Below are 14153 nucleotides of genomic sequence, written 5' to 3' on the forward strand. Positions count from 1 at the left end.
GCGCGTTTCCGAGCTGTGCGCACACACACGCGCACACGCTCCCTCCTCCCACACCTCAGATGAGTGCCCTCACTGAAGCAGTGGCTCCCCAACTTTTCACAGTCCCGTAGCCCTTTAGACATTTAACCTGATGCCATGTACCCCTACTGCTGCACACTTAAAAAAAACAAAACACATTGCAGTAATGTCATGCAGGGTTTTTCAACCTTGGGGTCGTGACCCCATGTTGGGTCGCCTGGATTTCAAATGGGGTCCTGAAATGTCCTGAAATATTAATTTACAATGACAAAAAAAATACTGATTAAAAACATATTTCAAAAATGTTTTAATAAAACACACAAAACAATCTTAAATACTAAATCAAGACCAAGACCGAGACACAACCAAGACCAAGAGTATTCCGTCTTTAATTAGAATTTTACCATTATATTCCAATTTGCGGCTGTGACTCAGGTGGTAGAGGGGTTGTCTTCTGATTAAGAGGTTGGGGGTTCGATCCCAGCCTATACCTATCTATGTCTCAAAGTGTCCTTGGGCAAGACACTGAACCCTAAGTTGCACCCAGTGTTTGAAAAGCACCTTGCATGGCAGCTCAGTCCCATTGGTGATGTGAACGTAAAGCACTTTGAGACTACTAAAGTGCTATATAAATCTAGTAGATTTATCAAAACTGTATTCGACACTTTCACTTTCTCAAATATAAATCGAGTTCAAATAAAATGCAGTATATCTGAGATGTTTTTTGTGCACAGATTCTGGCAACAATAAACATGATCAAAAGCTAAATCTAGAAAGAAAGAAGAAAAAAAAAGTTTGGAGATGCTGAAAATTTGCAGAATATTTATATATATAAATATTATATTATATGTTATATGATATATAATTGATATATCAATTTATATTCTAGTTTCAAATGTATCGTTGTTATTTTTTTATTAATGTACTCCATGAAAATTTGAGCTTTACCCACTATCACTATTAAAATCTACTTTGAACCCAAATCATGGAATGTCACCATTCAACGTTTTCTCGTGATGACTCTAAAGAAACTTTATTATTATACCGCCACCTAGTGTTAAACATAAGAACAAATGACACAATGCTATATCAATAAATCTCTGCAAAACAAATTACAGCATCTTTTTTTATTTTATTTAAATATATATTATATACTACTACTACTAATAATGATAACAATAATGATAATAATAATAGATGTATGTGTATAAATTGATGTTTTAACTATATATATATATATATATATATATATATATATATATATATATATATATATATATATATATATATACACTACCGGTCAAAAGTTTTAGAACACCACACTTTTTCCAGTTTTTCCTTGAAAATTATTCAGTTTACTGTGTCATTGCACTCTGAAATGAAAGTATAGAACAAATAAGCAATTTGAGTTGAAAAAGAGTTCATGTTCAGTTTTGGGGAACCAAATCTTTTTTTTAACCTCCGGTTGTTCAGTACTTACCTTTGTACCATTTCAAGCTATTCATTGGACTTGCACGACTTGAATTGCAATAAATAACTCGGACCTGCGACACCACATTTTGGTCTTTATCCATCGTTTGAAAATGTGAATAAATGCTGCATGTTTGCTGCAATTACATTTAGAACACATGTGGAAACTCTTATCAGGACATTAATAAAACTATTGTTTTAATTTCTCAATAACAACCATGACATATCCTGGACAAGTATGTATTCTATATTCCAGTTTTATATATATATATATATATATATATATATATATATATATATATATATATATATATATATAGTTAATAAATATTTCATGAGTAATATAGTTGTCTTATTTTATTTGGCATTAGTAAATAATTATGCACATTTACAGATATTGGACATGATATGAGTGATAACACGTGTTATAAAGGCTATTTTGCACAATAGTTGTCCCTTCAGATTTTTACTTGTCCTTTGGTGTACCTTGGGCACAAAAAGTTTGGGAACCACTGCTACATTCAAGGTTCCATGAGTTTTCCCGCGTAAATGAGTTCGAGGCAATTGATTGTTTTCCAAGTGTGTAAAACCACTTGGTAGAAACTGCTGCCACCTTCTGCTCAAAATGTGAACTGCTAAATTAGAAAGTTGTGCAACATAAAGAAAATAATTCTGATTGGACTTTGTTCCATGTGAACATTACAGTTTAGTTTTTATTAGTTAACAAAAGTATCAATGTATTTATTTAATAGTTTTCCTCCACATGATTTTTTTTTTAATATTCTTTTTAATTAGTCATTTTGTCGTTATTGGAACTTGCAGTCGACGAAAACTATGTTGAAAATTGTTAGTCGACACAATTAACATGCTAATGATAATGACAAGCCCGGACATTGACAATTTAATTGAGTCGCATGGAAACTACAACTGAAATCTAATATTTAGAAATCCAGTTAAATAGTTCGATAGCACAACATGACTGTGTGTGTGGTTTTTGTCAGGAATCAGAAGTTGAGAACATGAACAGCTCTTTTTTTCTCTCAGAGGGCCAGTCATGACAATAATCTATGTTGCAAAATTAATGGAACTTTTATTACTATTGTGTCATTTTGCATCAACCACTTTAAAGGTGATATCCGGAGATTCTGAGAAATATATGTTTATGTATAATTCTTTTGAAATGCAAAAAAAAAATGCCTAACTAGTCTTTTGCTATGGTCTACTGCCGGTGGTCATTCATATACATTAATGTATATAAGTCCCTCCTTAGGTTCTGGGTTCAAGCCCTGGGGTGGACACCTGAGTCCTTTCTGTGTGGAGTTTGCATGTTCTCCCCGTGCTGCGTGGCTTTCCTCCATGTACTCCGGTTTCCTCCCACAATCCAAAAACATGACTGTAAGGTTGATTGGGGTCTCTAAAATTGCCCATAGGAGTGAATGAGAGTGAGTGCTTGTTTGTCTGTGTTGCCCTGCGATGGACTGGCACCCTGTGCAGGGTGTACCCCCGCCCAGCGCCCAATGAGAGCCGGAGATTGGCACCGGCAGAAAAATTATCAGCTATTTCACCAAAATTGTGCCCTGTTTTTAACAATTTCACATTCACAAAGATTTATTGCATTAATTTACAGATATCTGCACTACGCTTTCTGACAATTTACCCAACGACTAACGCACGTACACACAGTTTTGGAGAGTAAAGCTTATTTCGGAAAATATTTGTTGTTATAGAGTTGTTTGATAAGCGTTCAGCCGATATCCAATATGCTGATGTTGTCCAACAATTGATTTCAGAATTAGATATATATATACAGTATATATATATATATATATATATATATATATATATATATATATACTTTATATATGATATAAGTTGATGTAATAACATATATAATTACATCACCTTATTTTCCTATCATATGTAGGTCAGGTATATCTCCGAACACAACTTCAATTTAAGCATTATGACTGTAGAAATTAATTTGAGCAGCAACAATCAAGCAGCAATACTGTCACCTAGTGGTCATTTAAATGTATTTTTCAAAGGAATGTTGAGTTGAGGTTTCACTTGTCTGATCGTTTTGGCATTCAGGTTAGCTTAATTATAGCTAAACTTTTACTGCATTATACTTTTTGAAATAATGCATCATTGATAGCCATCAGTTTTGAACATTTGTTAACCAGGATACGCTCGGTTAAAGGGTTGCGTATCCTGAAACCTAGGATTAACCTTTAGCCAATCATACTACCTTTCATTATGTTGTTTTTCTTTTTTGTTAAATATTGACCCTTGAATGTTATTTCCAACAGATGGCGACCAATCTTCATCTTAACCAAGTGCCTGTTTTTAGGCAAAACAAAGTAAAGACAAAAAGTTCACCTCTCCTACCCACAATTTTCATTCATCAGTAAGTTTTAGCATGACAAACTGCTTATCTTGGGAATATATGTTTTCAAAATGATCTCTACAAACAAAACAAAGGTTGTTTTTTTTTTTGTCCAAATTTCTAAAAATAATGAATATACACAGCTGATATCTGACTTTATCATGTTGTGGAAGGGCTGGGAATCAGCTGTGAGGAGTTCTTAATGCATCCCTATGTAGGGCCCTATAAAATCCACGTTAACGGAATTGCAGACGGAATTGTACAGAGTCGACCAATGAAAACAGAATCCAGTGTTGAACTTCGGAAATGGACAGAATCGGGATAAAACGTCGTCACTGTGATGGAAAGAAAGTGTTTTTTAATGGGGAAATGTTTCCGGGGACCGCTCATTAAGTGCACCGCCCGCCCCCCTCCCGTTCTGGCTGCTTCAAACACCATCTAAACCACCCGAAACACCATCTATACTGTTAAAAAGCTGCGCAACTCATCACTCACTCCTAAATACGGAGCTGACTGCTTAACTTTGTGTCTTTGAAACGCTCTGTGAGAACATGATCAGCTTTAATCAGAAAAAATGATCATGATCAGCGACCATGGCTCAGGTGGTAGAGGGTCGTCCTCTGATCGAGAGGTTGGGGGTTCGATCCCAGTACCTGACAATGTGTCGAAGTGTCCTTGGGCAAGACACTGAACCCTAAGTTGCTCCCAGTGGTCGACTAGCGCCTTGAATGGCAGTCCTGTCCCATTGGTGTGTGAATGTGAGAGTGATTGGGTGAATGAGCTGATATGTAAAGCGCTTTGAGACTGCTTCAGTGTGGTAATAAAGCGCTATATAAATCAAGTCCATTTACCATTTACCATTTAATCACCCACTAAACATCCGACGCCCACGAACCTCCAGGTCACGTTCATATCACGTCGGCCAGTCTCAACCACATCTGCACGTCTATATGACGTCCAGAATAGGTCGGCATCTGAACGTCATGACCACAACCTCATCTGGCCCCTAATATGACATTCAACGTTTCTCATATAAAATTCAAACAGCCTTGCAAACCCACAGACATTCACAGACACATGCGTGAGTGTGTATGTGCTTCTGTTTATTAAAAATCATTATTCAGTATTATCCACAGTCATATATATCCAGGTGTTCATTCACATTTATTATACTCTGCGATCTTTTTAAGAAGTAATTCATGTTGAGCTCCCATTGAGCAAGTCAACGATGAAACAGGTCGGGTCAGGTTAATTTAACAAACGCACACACAACAAGAACGTCAAAATTGCATATATACATTACAATACCCCCAAAATTAATGGTATTGTATGTTCTTACAGTGCAAAACAGTTATTAAAATGTATTTTAATGCTGTGATTTGTCATAGTGTTTCAGACAATTAATTCGGTAAACGTTTCAAATAACTGACAATGTACCTTTGAAAAGTGATGTGGATAGAAAAGATTCATATCTGGATTCATCCGACAATGTGATTAACCAATACGTAAGGAAGTGCGCTTGAAAGCATAAGGTCAGGGGATCAAACCCCCCATGGCCACCTTTCTTATTCCATCTTTTTGGGATGTCTAGAACACGTCGTTTTTGAACATCCAGACGACGCCCGAAAAAGTCGTTGTTAAAACTTTCACTCTGCACCCGCCAAAGACGTCTTCTCAATGTCAGGACATCGTCATTTCCAAGTTGTTTCAATGTCGGTCTGCTCAGTGGGCAGCTTCACCTGCTGTGGATAAAGTTGTGTTGTTGTGGATGAGATCAGCGTTACCAGCGATTGTAGAGTTGGAAACATCATAGGTTAATGATAGCTTGCAACACTACCAAATATTCTGGACCCATTCTTGTGTCCTTTTGTTTTTGTTTTTTATTTAATCATTACGGTCTAGAATGATGTCATCAGGATAATTTGAATTAGGTTAATTTAAATGAAGTTGATCAAAACTTAATCAATAAACCTGCTCAGATTCAATAAACCACTAATCTCTGAGAGGACATTGGGTGACACTAATGCTGTACTCGTACATTTTTGTATGAAATATAAATTATTACAAAGTAGCAGTCCGAATAATGCATGTCAGTACAACTTCTATATCTATACCTTTTAGTTGTATCTTACTCATTATTTAAATACATTTTTTTTAAATTTTTGACATACATTTTTGTTTAATAATGGTTTTATTTTTATTTTGTTTCCTCACAGGAGTTAGAAACTAATATTTTCTGAAATAATGTATTAATATTTCTAAAAAAAATTAATTTAAAAAAAAAATGAAAAAAGTGCAGAATTTGAAAAAAAATAATTTATTTTATAGGGCCCATTTATGCTGTTTTGGACCAACTGTTTGTATTCAATATGTTGGAGTTTTAGCCCAGTGATTCTCAACTGGTGGGTCGGGACCCAAAAGTGGGTCACGGACCTGTACTAGGTGGGTCGAGAACAGCTGGTCAAAAATGTCTCTCATGATGAACTTGTTTTTTATTTTTAAAGAAAGTTTTGCACAGGAAAATGTATAGATTTATCTTTAAAAAAAAAGATTATAAAAAAAAACTAAGTTTGGTTGATTGAATTCCAAATAAAAAGTGGGTCTCGATTTAATGACCGTGGCAAAATGTGGGCCCCAGGGTGAGACCAGTTGAGAACCCCTGCTTTAGCCCATCAGTTCTGGCTCTCTAAACTGGGGATTTGAGGGGCTTAAAGAGGTTAAACCCCAAGATTGTAGTCCTCAATGGCCTGTTTGAGAGATTACAGTCTTCAGTCTCTTATTTTCACCTCGGTTTCTCAGTTAAACAGTGTGAGCTGTGGAGGGTGGTCTTTAAAGACATGCCTCAGCTTGGCATCTCTGCTGGGAGGAAGTGGTAATAAATCAGTGGTGAGGAGTCATATTAAGTAGAACATAATCTCATGTTGTGCAGCTGAAGTCTAAGAAACTTCTGCCAACTGAAGTCATTTTCATCTTAAAAAACAAGATATTTAGGGTTCATTTATGTTGCATAAATTCACAGAATACTCTTTAATATTAAACATGGAATGGCCAAATGCCTGCATATTTCTGGTCAGAGCAGGAACCTCATGCTCTATTTCTCTCGGATGAATGTGAGGAGGAAAAGTAAGCCCTGCTGCATCTTTGATGAAAGTCTGACACCGTTGCGCCCACTGTCTCACTCTCTGTCCTGTCAGGGCCTTTTTCCTCTTCACCTGCATAGTACTCCCAGAGAGCACTAAAAACAGAAAATGTCACTAAGCTCCAGGCACTTTTAGATATCTGCCCACCACCCAACTGCTCTCTTAGTAGCAGATACTTTTTAATAGAACCACATAGTTGGTCACCAGCCAGTCATAGTCTGTTGGAATAAAACTGCATTTTCAAAAATTAGTTAAGTGGAGTCCTTCCTCTTTTTGCAATGGCAGTGGGTTTTTTTTCTCTCGCTGTCATTTCATTGATTGGCATAATGTTGTGTATAGACTCGTCATTAGGCTGTTACAGCTTTGGATCAATACATTTTTACATGCATGATTGAACTGCGTACCAGGCTTCTGCTTTAAAGCACATTGGTCTGTATTTGAACACACTCATTAATGTCACATCGTTCTACAGTACTGTATACTCAAGTTGACAAGATGGTGTTACTGTGCAATGTCCCTGAAAGACCAAGCGGTAACTTTCTCCTTGGTTTATTAGTGTAAAGATGAATTTAAACAGAAGCTCCCAAAGTTGTTACTAAACTCTTTCAGCTGGCGTTTCCTTGTATTGAGAGCTCCATTATACAAGTGTTTACATGATTCAAATATATTATACACAATATACTCCACCAATCCAATCTGGATTGGTGGAGTTTGGCCCCTAGTCAAAAACACAGAATAAACATTAATCATTATGTAAACTCAGTAAAGTACAGTACTGGATAAATTTAAGAGAATGCCTTCATTTTCAGTAATTAACCCGTTAAATCAAAACCATTACAGCCATTAAGTGTAATGGTGGCTTAATAATACTTGATTGTAATGGCTTTGTTTATTTAATGCTTGTACTGTAGCTGCAAACTGGTCAGAAAATTCTCTGTTTGAATTTTATGTCTAAGTGTTACTTCCCAAACTTTGTAAATTATTCTTAACTAAACATCTGCTTACTTTGTGAAATATTGATATTCAAAATGAATTAAGTTTTCTATGGATGCAATACAAGAACTCACACAAACTCCCTTAGCATCAATGCCAAGCTATTACTCACTCACTCACTTTCACAAGTGTGGAGGTAACATGACGAGTGTTTATATACTGTATGTTAACAAGCAAAGGAGCAACAGCTCATGCATTTGGAGATGTTTGAATTGTAACCATCAGATGTGGAGGCCAGCGGGGCAAAGGTGGAGGGGCGCATTTTTTTAAAAAATCAACTAAAGACATACTTTTTTAGGGAGGCTTTCTAGCCACACTATCGTATCTGCCCAATGTAGGCTTTGTGTGGACCCTTTTATTTCTTGCTTTCTACCGACACTGCACTGTACTGGCATATGTACTCTGTTACTGTTATTTTTTAAAACTGTAAAATGTGAAGCACTATGTGACCCTGGTCTGCGAAAAGCAGACTTACTTACTTACTTATTTAATTCAATTATAATTACAACAAGTTATGTTTTTAATTAACCCCAACATTTAAACATGAACAAGCATCAGTGCTTATGGAAATGAAAGACTCCCTTTGAACAGGAAGAAACCTCCAGTATAACCAGACTAAGATGTGACAACCATCTGCAAGACTGGTTGGGGTGAGTGGACAGGATGAAGGGAACAAAACAGAAAAGAGAGAAAGAACATCAGAGTATCAAACGCTGGTTGAATGGCAAACTGCAGATCAAGAACCATCAGTTCCACTGTCAAGATACATACTGTAGGTAGAAAAGGAGAGCGACAGCAGAGAGAAACACATTACAGCATCAACATTTACATGTAACATATTTTGGTATGCTAGATAATGAAATAATGGATTGATTTATCTAAAGTGGAGAGACCGAATCATTCATGCTTCGGCAGCTTGAAGCACGGTTGGTCTTAGTCTTGTTAATCTTGCTGTCTGCCTTCGTGTGTCTCAGTGTGCCGTCTCTGCGTGAGAGTATGCTCGCTGGTCTAAAGACAATGAGTAGTTTCAGTTTGTCAGACTTTAAGTTGAGTTTTCCTTGCCAGTTGTATCACCGGTCAACAATGCTGGCAAATCCTGTGACAGAATCTGTTAAAGGAGTCACCTAGACGGGTTCAAGAGAAAGTGAGTGCGCCTGGAACAATATTCTCCTGTGTCAGACTCTGAGATTCAGTGAGATCATTAAAACTGCCAGATCCAGTATTTATGTCTTGCCTGAGTCTTTGCAGTTGGATTTTAGTCTATCTGCCCAGTCAAGGCTGTAAGTCATGCTATAGAATGCTAAAAAGAAATTGATATTCAAATCACCATTTTGAGAAAACATACAGTATCAAGATGTAATTATTTCTACATCAATAGTCTATTATACAGCAGTTCATCAATTGGGTCTAAGGTAATCTTTAAATGTATCTGTGGGAGTTATGGACTAGAGTTTGAATTAAAAAAAAAAGCAAACAACAAAGGAGCAGGTGCAGCTCTCTGGTTCAGGTCATAACATGGTAGTAGCAAAAGGTAGTTCACAAGCTAACCAAGTAAGTAATGGTGAGAAGCCCTTCTTATGGTGTGATGATAAAAACAGAGCGATAGATATATCCTGCACCAAGGTGCTAGCAATACTATAGGTAGAGCTAACAGGAGACACAGAGTATCCCACATAGGAGTAGGAAAAAGCAACAGATTAGTGCAGGGATTAAAGTGAAAAAAAATGATTTGACTGAAAAGAAATTGGCAAGCCCAACCCACATGGTATGCATTATATAGTGATTTAACAGTAGCCCACTACATCCAAAGTGCTTTTCCGACTCAAGCGGCTGCCACATAGGCACCTGCACACACCTATAAAACAGAATGACAATCATCAACAATCATCATAATTTTATCGTACTAATTTAAATTGGTCTCAAAAAAGGCCCTTAAGAATATGGTCAAACCATTTAGGTTTCAATAATTTCAAGAAAGGTTTTACCTAGCTTATTTAGGAAATAATTGTCCACATAGGATTCCAGTGCACATTTTATTTAAACCTCACAAAAACAGACTACAGTAACACGGTCACGAACACGGTTTGGTCCCAATCCAGACCATTGGACTGCATGATATCCGTCAGTGTGTGTGTGAGCGTATTTGCATCAGCAATATTGACCTTACTTGAGGCAAAATGCTGGGTCAGTACTTTCTGCCTATCGTCATCAAAGTACCTCACAAGCACGTTTACAACCCGGTCCATGTTAGTGGTGGTGGATTCGTCAACATTGAGGGAAAACATATGACCCTGTAGCTTGGATGACAACTCAGATTTGAACTGGGCACCAATGCCATGTGTAGACAGGTACGACGCGTGTGTATTTGACATCGACAATCTAGAAAGAGCACTTCGATCCTCGGCCATGGCAGTAACTAGTTTTACTAGGGGCTGGGCTAGAGTAAACGAAAGATCGTGTTCAGCTATGAAAGCACATATGCGCACTTTTTGGTTGCACACATGATCAGCCATGGAAATGGGGGCCTCGGCTGTTACTGTAACGGCACCAGGCAGAGAGGAGGTATGTTTCAGCGCTCGAACAGCAGCCTTGTGTTTAGCATCTGCAGCATGGCGTGCTAACACTTTCTTGCCATTGCCGCCATACGGGATTTTTTTATGACAAATAACGCACATACACACACCTGACAATGTCATCGTTTTGCACCATGTGCGAAACAGCTTTCCATCATTCCCCGCTTCGTCTAACCAAGCCCACCTCCATTTGTTTTATATCTTCCCGTCAATTTGCCCAGTGTCAGTACCCTCTTCAGCAAACAACGACTCCATGCTGTCATTAGGCTCAGTCAAGTTACCTGGGAAGGTTTTACGAACTAAGCATGCTGAATCCAAACAACAAAGAGAAACGCGCCCTGCAATAATCTACCGTAAACCATAAGGTAGAATAGCGAAATGTCTACTGCTACACTGAAGATTATACATTCAACTGGTTATACTGCCGCTAGCCTAGGCTAGCTTACTGCAGAACGACAAAATGCCAACATGAAAAGCAGAACATTTTTTAACTTACCTTATAAACTGATCTTTATCCATGGCCCAACCATATCCATACATACTTGCCAACCCTCCCGATTTTCCCGGGAGACTCCCGAATTTCAGTGTACCTCCCGAAAATCTCCCGGGGCCACCATTCTCCCAATTTTTGCCCTGACATTGTCCGGGCGGACCGTCCTTCACTGAGCGTCGTTTCCAGCCCGACAATAATAACGATTACACCGCATAAGAAGAGGAAGAAGAGTCTTCTTCCTCTTCTTATGCGGTGTAATCGTAATAATAATATTGTTGTAATAATAATAATAATAATTTTTCCGTCTCATAATTTTAATTTGACGGAATTCCGTCACCCTGACGGAAAACTTTAATCCCTGTTAGTGCATCGTGCCAAACTGAGAAACAGGCAAGATACGATCTACAGTTGTGAACATGTTTATTCTTTGAAACACAACCAATGAAGAGCAGCCTGTACATTTTTGGCAAGATGTGACGCAGCCACTTTGATTTTAGAGGCAGTGCTTTGCATTGGTTCCAACCAAATTTTTTGTTAATTTCCATGTTTATGTACATGTTCTTGTAGTGCTTTTCTCCTCATTTTCTTTGTTATTATTTTTATTAGTTAAAATGGACAATACAAGCATGTATGCTGGAGGGACTTTTTAAGTCTCTGGAGCTTTTATTCCCACTTCGAAGCAGACAAAACCTTTAGTGAGCCACAATGTTTACAGTCAGGACCCACTGCAGACCACTCTAGTTGACTGAAGCGAGCAAGACAGGGACCAGACGTCCTGGTAGAGGAGATGGAGAGGAGTTTGTAGTGATTCTGAGAGGATCAATTTCAGAAGATGTGCATGACAGCAGATGCAAATGTTGCTTCCTTTATAAGCTGGTAGTGAAATGCAGTCATTGTATTGTTTGATTAGCTGTATTTGATTGAATTATTCTGTGTGTTCTGGAGTTAACTGAGGCTTGACTGAGAACAATGATTTGCCTATTGGTGAGGTCAATATCAGGTGCTGTCGTTGGACGTACCACCGAATCATCTCGTCAATGAAAGGCATTTCAAGGGCCAGTTTGTAGGAACACATCTTTTTAGATTTAGTGAAGATGTAATGCAGCCTTCAAATGATCCGCAATGAGTCCTTGCACTTTGCCACGTTAAGTCAGTTATCATTGTCAGTTCTGATGACAGTATACTGTAGGCATCGCATCAGCTGAGAGTAGCCTTTTTTATTCTGCCGTCACATACGTGTGTGTGTGTGTGTGTGTGTGTGTGTGTGTGTGTGTGTGTGTGTGTGTGTGTGTGTGTGTGTGTGTGTGTGTGTGTGTGTGTGTGTGTGTGTGTGTGTGTGTGTGTGTGTGTGCGTGCGTGCGTGTGTGTGTGTGTGTTGTAATCAAGACAAGACAGCCCTATTTGAGACAAAGACCAAGACAAGACCAAGACTCTTGACAGTCAAGACCGAGTCAACACCAAAAGCAAAAAAAAGACCAAGACCATAAAAATTTTAAAATATTGAACGTGACAATATTGAACAGTTAAAGAGCATTCTATCTTTCATTTTAGATTTTGTTCCAACAAAAACAAGGTGTCTGCAACTCTTTCAAAGCACAACATGCAAAAATGTCAGATATTGACAAACTCATTGTATGTATTTAAAAGCCACTAATAAGTCCATAATGATTTTTTCTAAATATCTGCAAATAAGATGTGTATTTGTGAGATGAATGAGGTGTAAAGTAAGAGTTCAGAGGTATTTCTGACTCAAAATAAGTTGGATTAATGTCTGACTCTTTACATGTGTCTGATGTATTAGGCACTTTCCAAGGAGGCAGAACAATCAGTAAGCTCACGGTAAATGTCTCAAGTAAAATTACAACACTAATTAATAAAGAACAGTTCCAAATCCTTATCCCTATTATCACATTAACTGGTCTTCAAATAAAATCCTGAGTCCGGCCAGTCCGAGACCATAACCATTAAAATGTGGTCTACAAGGACAAGACAGGTCTCAAGTACTACAGCACTGTTTTTCCTCATCCTATTTGTCTCTGTGTCAACAATACAGTTCCATTCTAACTTAATGTGTAAGAAGATTCAACATATTTAATCCAATTCCAGTTTAACAAAATATTTAAATATCTCAAATGTAAAGGCAAATTTATACCTCATAATAGAAGAAAGGTAAATAGGGCATAAGCCATTAATTCATTTTTTTGTCTTTTGAACTTGTTTTCCCCATTTTTCTGTACACCCAATGTGCTTATGCACCTCTGGCAGTTTCTGTACCCCTGGTTGAGACTGACAGCTCTGAATTTATTCAAATTCTGCAAAATGCTACTAATTTCTCAAAGCACTTGAATGCAGGTCTTTGTGTGCCTGTTAGCATGCACGGTCTGAAAAGTTTTTGGATCCTATTTCACCCTTCATTCTGTCCCAGAGGGAGTGTCCTCCTCTGTTCACAAAACAAAGTAGTGTTGTGCACAGAGGTGGAAAAAATGGTTTAACCCATTCACCTCTGAGATTTTCTTTCTGTCTGTGTTCATTGAACTCTTATGGGATCTAAAGACTTCCTTTGAGATTAAATACATGGGGTATGTACTGAGGTCAGACTCATCCTTTTGTGTCCATGAGATGTGTATGTGGGCTTGTGCTCAGCTGGTTTAGATAGAGTGACTTGCATTGTGTGCAACCAATCGACCACATCCCTCACAATGGACATGAAAATAGGGCGACTACCTTTTGACAGAGCATTTGATCTCAATGAGATCATGTCAATTGGCTTTTTATGACTTGTGACATGCTGGCAAGAAAATGGTGTTTGAAGTGGATGCAGCTGAAGTACTCTCTGATTTTACCCCGTTTTACCTTTCTTCTTCTCTCTGTAAAGCCATGTGCCTCCTTTGATAATCAAATGAAATTCAGCCCAGGGGCTGAATAGACGAATAAACGGCTAGTTAGACGAAATGGAGGGAAGGGTTGATGATAACAACAAATCTCTGCTCCCTAATCCTTTTGTGTCGACAGTGTTAATCCATTCGCACAATCCCAGCTCCCAACCATCACAGCCACTCCTTCCCACCCCATTTAAACCA

This window comes from Gouania willdenowi, chromosome 17, assembly GCF_900634775.1.
Source record: "Gouania willdenowi chromosome 17, fGouWil2.1, whole genome shotgun sequence".
Classification (NCBI taxonomy): Eukaryota; Metazoa; Chordata; class Actinopteri; order Blenniiformes; family Gobiesocidae; genus Gouania; species Gouania willdenowi.